The 7,858-nt window shown below is 32.5% G+C and overlaps 1 long non-coding RNA gene across 1 annotated transcript; it reads left to right on the top strand.

Annotated features, from left to right (window-relative positions):
* Positions 1–348: 348 nt before the first annotated feature.
* On the top strand, positions 349–3,938 carry LOC127722465 (uncharacterized). Its single transcript, XR_007991749.1, has 3 exons — positions 349–455; positions 2,190–2,312; positions 3,812–3,938. It is a non-coding gene; the product is annotated as an uncharacterized LOC127722465 (long non-coding RNA).
* Positions 3,939–7,858: the final 3,920 nt, after the last annotated feature.

Genomic DNA, 7,858 nt, shown 5'->3' with positions numbered 1-7,858 from the left:
TTATTACTTCTGCTAAATTATAATGATTCATATACATTGAATTTCCACGTGATTGTTAAATTTTAATCAAGTGGTACGATCAAACAGTACACTATCCCATAAACATATTTGTATGATATTTGAACAGCTTGAATCGCTTAGACTCTGTGTTTTCTCTGTACTTTTGTCAACGCATTAATTGTGTAACGTAAAAAGCATTATATTATAAAAGGTACCATTAAAGAGTCATGTGTCGCCATAAATTCTGTTTCTATAGTTAATTGTGTTGAGATAAAGACCTTACGAAAGACGTTTTATCGACTTTCTCTGTATACACCATATATAAATGGAATGGTCAGTATCTTGCAGTTACAAGCATGCTGGCACCCAACACACAATAATAACAATAATGATAAAGTATTTGATTACGTTTTCCTTGATTTTGATCTGCGTCCATCATAATACTGGTGGTTTAGGTAAGTTTGCATATGTGTACTCTACAGTTTATGGTTTTTATAAGAATTCATCGACTGGTCAATCTTTTGTTTTATATTATATATTCAATTATTGTAGCAAAAATGTTTAACCCCGCCAAATTCTGTTTGTGCCTATCCCAAGTCAGGAGCCTGTAATTCAGTGGTTGTCGCTTGCTGCTGCATATCATATGTTTATTGTTTGAACATAAATCAGGCCGTTAGTTTTTTCGTTTGAATTATTTTATATTGTCATTACTGGGCAATGTATAGCTTACTGTGCGGTATAAGTTTTGCTAATTGTGAAAGGCCGTACGGTGAGCTATAGTTGCTTACTTCGACGTCATTTGTCTCTTGTGAAACATTGTCTCATTGGCAATCATACCACATCTTCTTATTTGTATATCTACAGCACAGTACAGTAAACTTCAGATACTTTTTTAGGATGATCTTGACAAATGATTAAAAATTTCGTAAATTAGCTTTTTAAACATCGTTTATCATTTTTGAGTGCTTTTGTTCTTATAATACTTTTTCAAAACATTCATTTATATTACTCTCAGTTCGTAAATGGACATTTATATTTCATGTCTTCTAATGTATTTACAAAAAATATGGATTTAAGAAATAAAAATATATATATACATTACAGCAATGTAATTTTAATGCAATTAAACATGATTTGAAGATAGATTAAGAAATGAATATGTCATCATTAAATGTATGTAAAATAAATAAAAGGAACTGTCTTTTATGTGTAATTAGAAGGTAACACAACGAAATAAATACCTACATCAAAAATATATCTCGATTTCAGTATACATATTAAGTGTTTTAACTTTTTGTTCCATTCTAAAAATAAGTTCTTACTGCACATTTATTATACAAAAAAAAACTGGGAGATGACAAGGGAACATTCAAAATTCATAAGTCGAAGTGAAACTGAAAACGCCGTGTCAAAAACCAAAAGGCGATGAAATGACAAACAAGCCCACAAAACACTATACACATGTGGAGCAGGATCTGCTTACCTTTCTGGAGCACCTGAGATCACCCCCAGTTTTTGGTCCAGGTTCGTGTTGCTCAGTCTTTCGTTTTCTATATTGTGTTTTGTGTACTATTGTTTGTCTGTTGGTCTTTTTCTTTTTTAGCCATGGCGTTGTCAGTTTATTTTCGACTTTGAATGTCCCTTTGGTATCTTTCGCCTCTGTTTTACACAGAAAACTAAAGACTGAGCAATACAAATCCCACCAAAAACTGTGATGTCATGTGCACTGGAAGTGTTAGAAGATTCAGCTCCACTAGTAGAAACCGTTAGGTTGTAAATGATTAGTACTTATTGTGACAAGTCTCAATCGTTCATGTCAAATTCAAGGAAATGAGGTTTGAATTGTGGTTTCGACAATTGGACTGTATAAAGCGTACTTACAGAAATTGGTGGTATTCGTTCATTGATCAAATCTAAGGCAATTTAATATTACAAACATGAAAACTAAATGCTAACTATACATATTTTATTTGTTAAATAAAAATAAACTATTGAAAAATAAAAGTTATTCAAAATTAACAGAAACTTCATGACTTATTCAAATAATAATATGTGTGGCTTTGTTTGCACGTTTATATTTCATAGGAGTCGGGTGCTGTTATGTGTTTTACTGTCCAACATTTGTTCTATAATTGGTATCATTTGTATGTATTTCTATAGAATATTAGTACATTTATCTATTATTTCAGCTGTATATAAACGAAGTATGAATCCCGACTGCAGCATAGAAATCCAAAAGGACTGCAAAGATAGAGGATATGATGTTATTAACGATGAAAAAAATTCATGTGTGTGTGTCATTACAAAAGATGGTGAGTACCTGTTTCAATTAATCGAGTACTTGTTGAAACCCATCCCCGCTTTTTTTGCATTGTTGTATATTTTATACGTATTAAAAGGGTCAACAATGTGTTAAATGATAAAGATAAATCAATATAATCATATTATAAACAATAATAACAATAAAAAAAATATAAACGCCGGCATAGATGCACAAACCTGAAAACCTTCCTGGGCAAGCTTTGCAAATAAGCAGTTAAATTTAACTTATGAGTCATGATTTAGGAAGTTTTTTGCTTAAATTCATAATAAAAACATTTTCATCAATGAAGCCTTTTTAAATGAATAATGTTAAATATATTATGAAAATTTGTGTGTTTAAAATTAAACTCATTGTTTGTGTGTGCTTGATTTTAGTAACACAAAGCTTAAAATAAACTGCACTATTTGGTGGCGGAAGTTTTCTCGAAAATAAGACAATAGTTATCAATTATACACCAAATAGTTAATGTTGAAACAATGTAAAACCTCTTCGTCTTTGTCAACAATTGTAATTATGTGTGTAAATTTGGTAACGACACGACATTTATTTTGAATATCAATTTTGAAGTTGGGGGGAAGATTTTTTCAGATGAAATAAACAATATTTTCGTCGATATGTTTTATTTACCTTGCCATTTTGTTTTCATTGGCCAAAGTCATATGTAGAAGTTGTCAATGAATTTCTATGACAAGAGGTCTGACGAAATTTTCTGGTTTGTCTTCATCTTTTCTCTTGTCCTTTAGTTCTAATGACCTTGGTGTCTCTCCTTCTGTTTGCTTTTGCTTTTTGGATACAGTAAAACGTGCCTTCGTATGTGCTTCTTGCTATTTTTCAAAGATGTTTTATTCATTATGTTTTTGCATTTTTTTACGAGTTCAGCATCTTTCATTTTTATGCATAGCTCTGTTTTTCATTTTATTTATACAGTCCATATGATTCATTTGAATATTTTATATTTAATGATTTTTTTTACCTTATTTTTTATTGACAAATTATTTACAAGGTCATGATGACGTCCTTAGAAAATTCATTCGTCTGAAATTGTAATAAATGTTATGTGTTTGCAGACAATGGTCGAATTAACACGAAGATTTGTATCGGTAATATGAGAAAATTATCGATAATCCCTTCCCACTTAACTTGTATCTATGAATAAAAAACTTGTCCTTTTTGAAAAACCGGATGATCATTCACTCTTTTTTATACCCGAATCGCATAAGTGCCCTTTAAACATATATTACTGGGTCTTCCAGGTGCTCCTTTCATACGCAAATTGAAAAGGGGCATCGGGATTGTATTTGAATTATCTCCTCATATTGATATATTGATATATTGAAAACATTAATTTCGTACATTTCATTATTTTTCTCTTCCACAAGTCAGTATAATGTTTTCCTTTGTCAACCTCTGCTTTACCTCAAATTTGTCTGCTATCATTGTTCCGTTTATCTTAAATAGTTTTTGTTCAAATTATTTGTTTAATTTCAGATGAAAGGAGATGAACATTAATCAGGATAAGGAAAGACCATGAAGAAGAAACGATAGTTTTGTATGACTGTTCTGATTGTGTGAATATATATGCCTCTGTATCGTTGCTCAATATCTCTTTCATGTACTTTTTGGTTTCTAGTTTTATGTGCATAATACGAAATTAATGAGTTGTGAATATACGTCAATGAGACAGCAGCTGCAGGGCCACGATAAACATTTTCAATGTTCATTAATAGGTCAAATAAGTCTTTCAGTAAACAGACGTTTATACAATATGTGAAGCTCTAAATTGCAGTGACTTCATTAAACTGTGCAAAATTTTAACAGAAACTATCAAAGAAAAGCACAAGATATCAAAGTAATATTCAAATGCAATACTCATAAGTCGAAAACAAACTGACAATGTCATGGCAAATAAAAAAACGACAAAAAGACAAACAACAGTACACAAAACACAACATAAAAAACTAACGATGTTGCAACACAAACCCAACCATACGCGGGAAGGGTGAGTTATATCAAATACTATATACCCAAAACAAGATCAAAGACTATCACAAGAGCCAATGACTACAAAGGTACAAACATATGAACAGGTACATGAATATTTGGCGAAGTTGATTGCATACTTGTCATCTGAACCCTCTCTCGTTTAATCGTGATCAGTGACATAATACAAATTTGAAAAAGAATATATTTTAGTACAGATTCTTACTGGAACAGCTACTTCAGAGGCGTAGTTTCCCTTGAGGCAATGAGGCTACTGCCTCACTACTTTTTTTACAAAGAAAAAACATAAGGAAGATAAAATGTACAATTTGTATTTCGTAGGATGGTTCTAAGTATTTCACTTCTCTACAAGTTACACAAGTATTTCTACTTCTAAACTAAGACCAATAGGAAGAATTTGTTCAATTATTTTAATAAAAGACTCAAAGTAGATACAAATATTCTGTTTTAGAAAGGGACATATACCTAATAAATAAAAAAAAATAACAATAAAAGAACAGAGTTCCAATGTCCCCCGCGGTGCACATATTTTATCTATCCAAGGTACAAGGGCAATAACAAAATAAAACACTTTTTTTTTTGTTCTTTAAAACAATTTATAAATATCTTAAAGAAATAAAGGCTTCAGAGCAAATGCAATGCGATTTCCGTTATAATCAGTTTTTCCAAGGGGCTTAACTCGTTAAAAATAGTTGTTCAGCACTGATTTTCGAAAGTGTCAAAGACATTGCTGATATGAACCTATGATATAAGTGTCATCAAATTCTGGCAAGAATTGTACACATGAGTGCACTAACAACGCAATTTTCCATAAAATCAATATATCCAAGGGACATAACTCTTTTAAAATTATTTTATCGGCACTAATTTTTTAATTTGTTTGAGACAATGATGATATAAAACTGTACTGTAAATTTCATAAAACTCTGTTAAGAATTGTACACAAGAGAGTGCTAACGATGCCATTTTTCTAAGGGGCATAACTCTTTTAAAAATAATTGTTCGGCACTGAATTTCGAACTTATCCCAGACATGTCAATATAAACCTATAATATAAGTTTCATAAAAATCTGGCAAGAATTGTACACATCAGAGCGCTAACAATGCAATTTTCCATATAATTAATGTTTCCAAGGGGAATAACGCTTTTAAAAATGATTGATTAGCACTGACTTTCGAACTCGTCCAAGACATAGCTGAAATAAGCAAATGATATAAGTTTCATAAAAATCTGGCATGTGAGAGCGCTAGTAGGTCGGACAGACGGACGGCCTGCCAATATTTCCATGTCCACCGAAACGCGTTTACGGGGGACAAAAGTACTGAACTCCAAGGTAAAAAGGGGGAAGTGCATAAGAACTGACAAAACCGAACGTTGGACTTTCACTTGGTCTGTTCGGGCCGGTTTTCTTTTCGACATGATGTTTTCTGTTTTTCTTCGACTGAGAGTTTTTGATAGCCTCATGGTATCGTCTCTTTTTTTTTTATTTCTGTCACTGGACTCTGTGTTCCCCTAGTACTTAACTCCAGTAAACAGCTAACGCAATCATTCTTTTAGAAAGACAAATACGAAGCCAGGTCTTACTGGAAGTGTATGGCAAGCCAAAAGTTTAAAAAGGAAATTTGGATAGGAATCAACATGAAAGATGGAAATCGTGATTGCAATTGCATAGTTGAGATGTATGCCTTTTGTTAAAGTTTGAAAAGTTCTCGTAAATATATTATTTTTTTTACAACTGCAAATTTTTTTATTTTTTTTTCATGATACAATTATAAGTCAATATATTAATTTCTACCCAGTATTAATAAAATGCTTCGCCGAGCGCGGCCTGATACGATCGCAGATGTCGAACCGTGAACAGTTAGGGCAAGTTTGGACACAATATTCAAGCTTGATACTGACTGAATTTGGATTGTGATCAAATTTTTGACATAATACAGGTTTCTGACACAAAATAAATGTGGTTAAAGATCTTAGAAATTTGAAATGGGACAATTAATCTACGGTCTGATATCTAAAATCTAACAACATGGTTAGATTCAGCATATAAAAAAACACCAAAAGTTTAATTTTAGTTGAAATCAAACAAAGTTTAATTTTGGACCCTTCAAACCGTAATATGGACTAATTTGAAAACAGGGCAAAAATAATAAATCTAAATGCACAATAAGATTCAGCATATCATAGAGCCGCAATAATTCAGTTTTTGATGAAATCAAACAAAGTTTAAGTTTTGACCCTTTGGACCTCAATGTAGACCAATTTAAAAATGGGGATCAATTTCTAAAATAGTAATACAAGGTTAGAAACCCCAAAAATTAAAGACTTTAAATTAATCCCATTGAAATTGGTTAAAAGATTTGTATTTATTTTCAATTGAAGATTTTTGCTATTGCGCAATACTGTGCTATTGCGCAAAACTGTGCTATTGCGCAATACTGTACTATTGCGCAATTATGTGCTGTTGCACAATACTTAGTTAATTTGTTATATATAATAATTTACACACCCTGTTTGGTGTATCTCCTGCCATATCAGTTTTTGTTGCTTTTATATATAAATCAGAAATAATCAATGTAAAATTGAAAATTTTTGAAAAAAAAATCCACCACAAAAATGTGTCCCCCTCCCTCCCCCGTTCACAAGGCTATTTTTCTGGAGCCGATAGAATAGCACCTAAGAGGCTATTTTGCCAAAACCGGCAAAGTAGCCACTGCAAATTATAAATACACAGTCATATTGACCTTCTGGCAGAATTAGAAATAACATTTAGAAAAGAGGGACGAAAGATACCAGAGGGACAGTCAAACTCATAGATCGAAAACAAACTGACAACGCCATGGCCAAAAATAAAAAGACAAACAGACAAATAATAGTACAGATGACACAACATAGAAAACTAAAGACTAAGCGACACGAACCCCACCAAAAACTAGGGGTGATCTCAGGTGCTCCGGAAGGGTAAGCAGATCCTGCTCCACATGTGGAACCCGTCGTGTTGTTTATGTTATTACAAATCCGGTAAATAGTCTAATTCGGTAAGTCACATTCGTGAAAAGGGAAGGATATTGTAGTTACGACATAAGGAACATATCCGATATCATCTGTGAAACGGTTATTCCATAACGGTCAACCAACTCGTGATGGCGTCTGTAAAATTTACGAAGGGATGATTTCAACTTCACCATTTGGAACTCTTGGCTTAATAGCTTCCTTGTGAGCAGCAATCCTCTATCAAGGAAATCATGATAGGAAACACAAGCCCGGGAATATCGTATCAATTGGGAGATATATACTCCGTATGCAGGCGCTGCTGGAATGTTGCTACATAGAAATGGAAAGTTCACAATTGGGAAGCTGAAATCATCTCTTTTGTCGTAAAGTTTTGTTTTCAACCGACCCTCATTGTCAATTTCTAAATGTAAGTCAAGATATGAGGCAGACTTAACTGTATCTGTAGTATCCTTTATCTCTAGTTCGATGGGATAGATTCGTTCAACATAGTCACCAAATTTTGTATTATTTAGTGAGAG

The sequence above is a fragment of the Mytilus californianus genome, unplaced genomic scaffold (genome assembly GCF_021869535.1).
Source record: "Mytilus californianus isolate M0D057914Y unplaced genomic scaffold, xbMytCali1.0.p SCAF_12, whole genome shotgun sequence".
NCBI classification, from domain to species: domain Eukaryota; kingdom Metazoa; phylum Mollusca; class Bivalvia; order Mytilida; family Mytilidae; genus Mytilus; species Mytilus californianus.
Note: the sequence above shows the minus strand (reverse complement) of the source record. Positions and strands in the feature narration are given on the sequence as shown.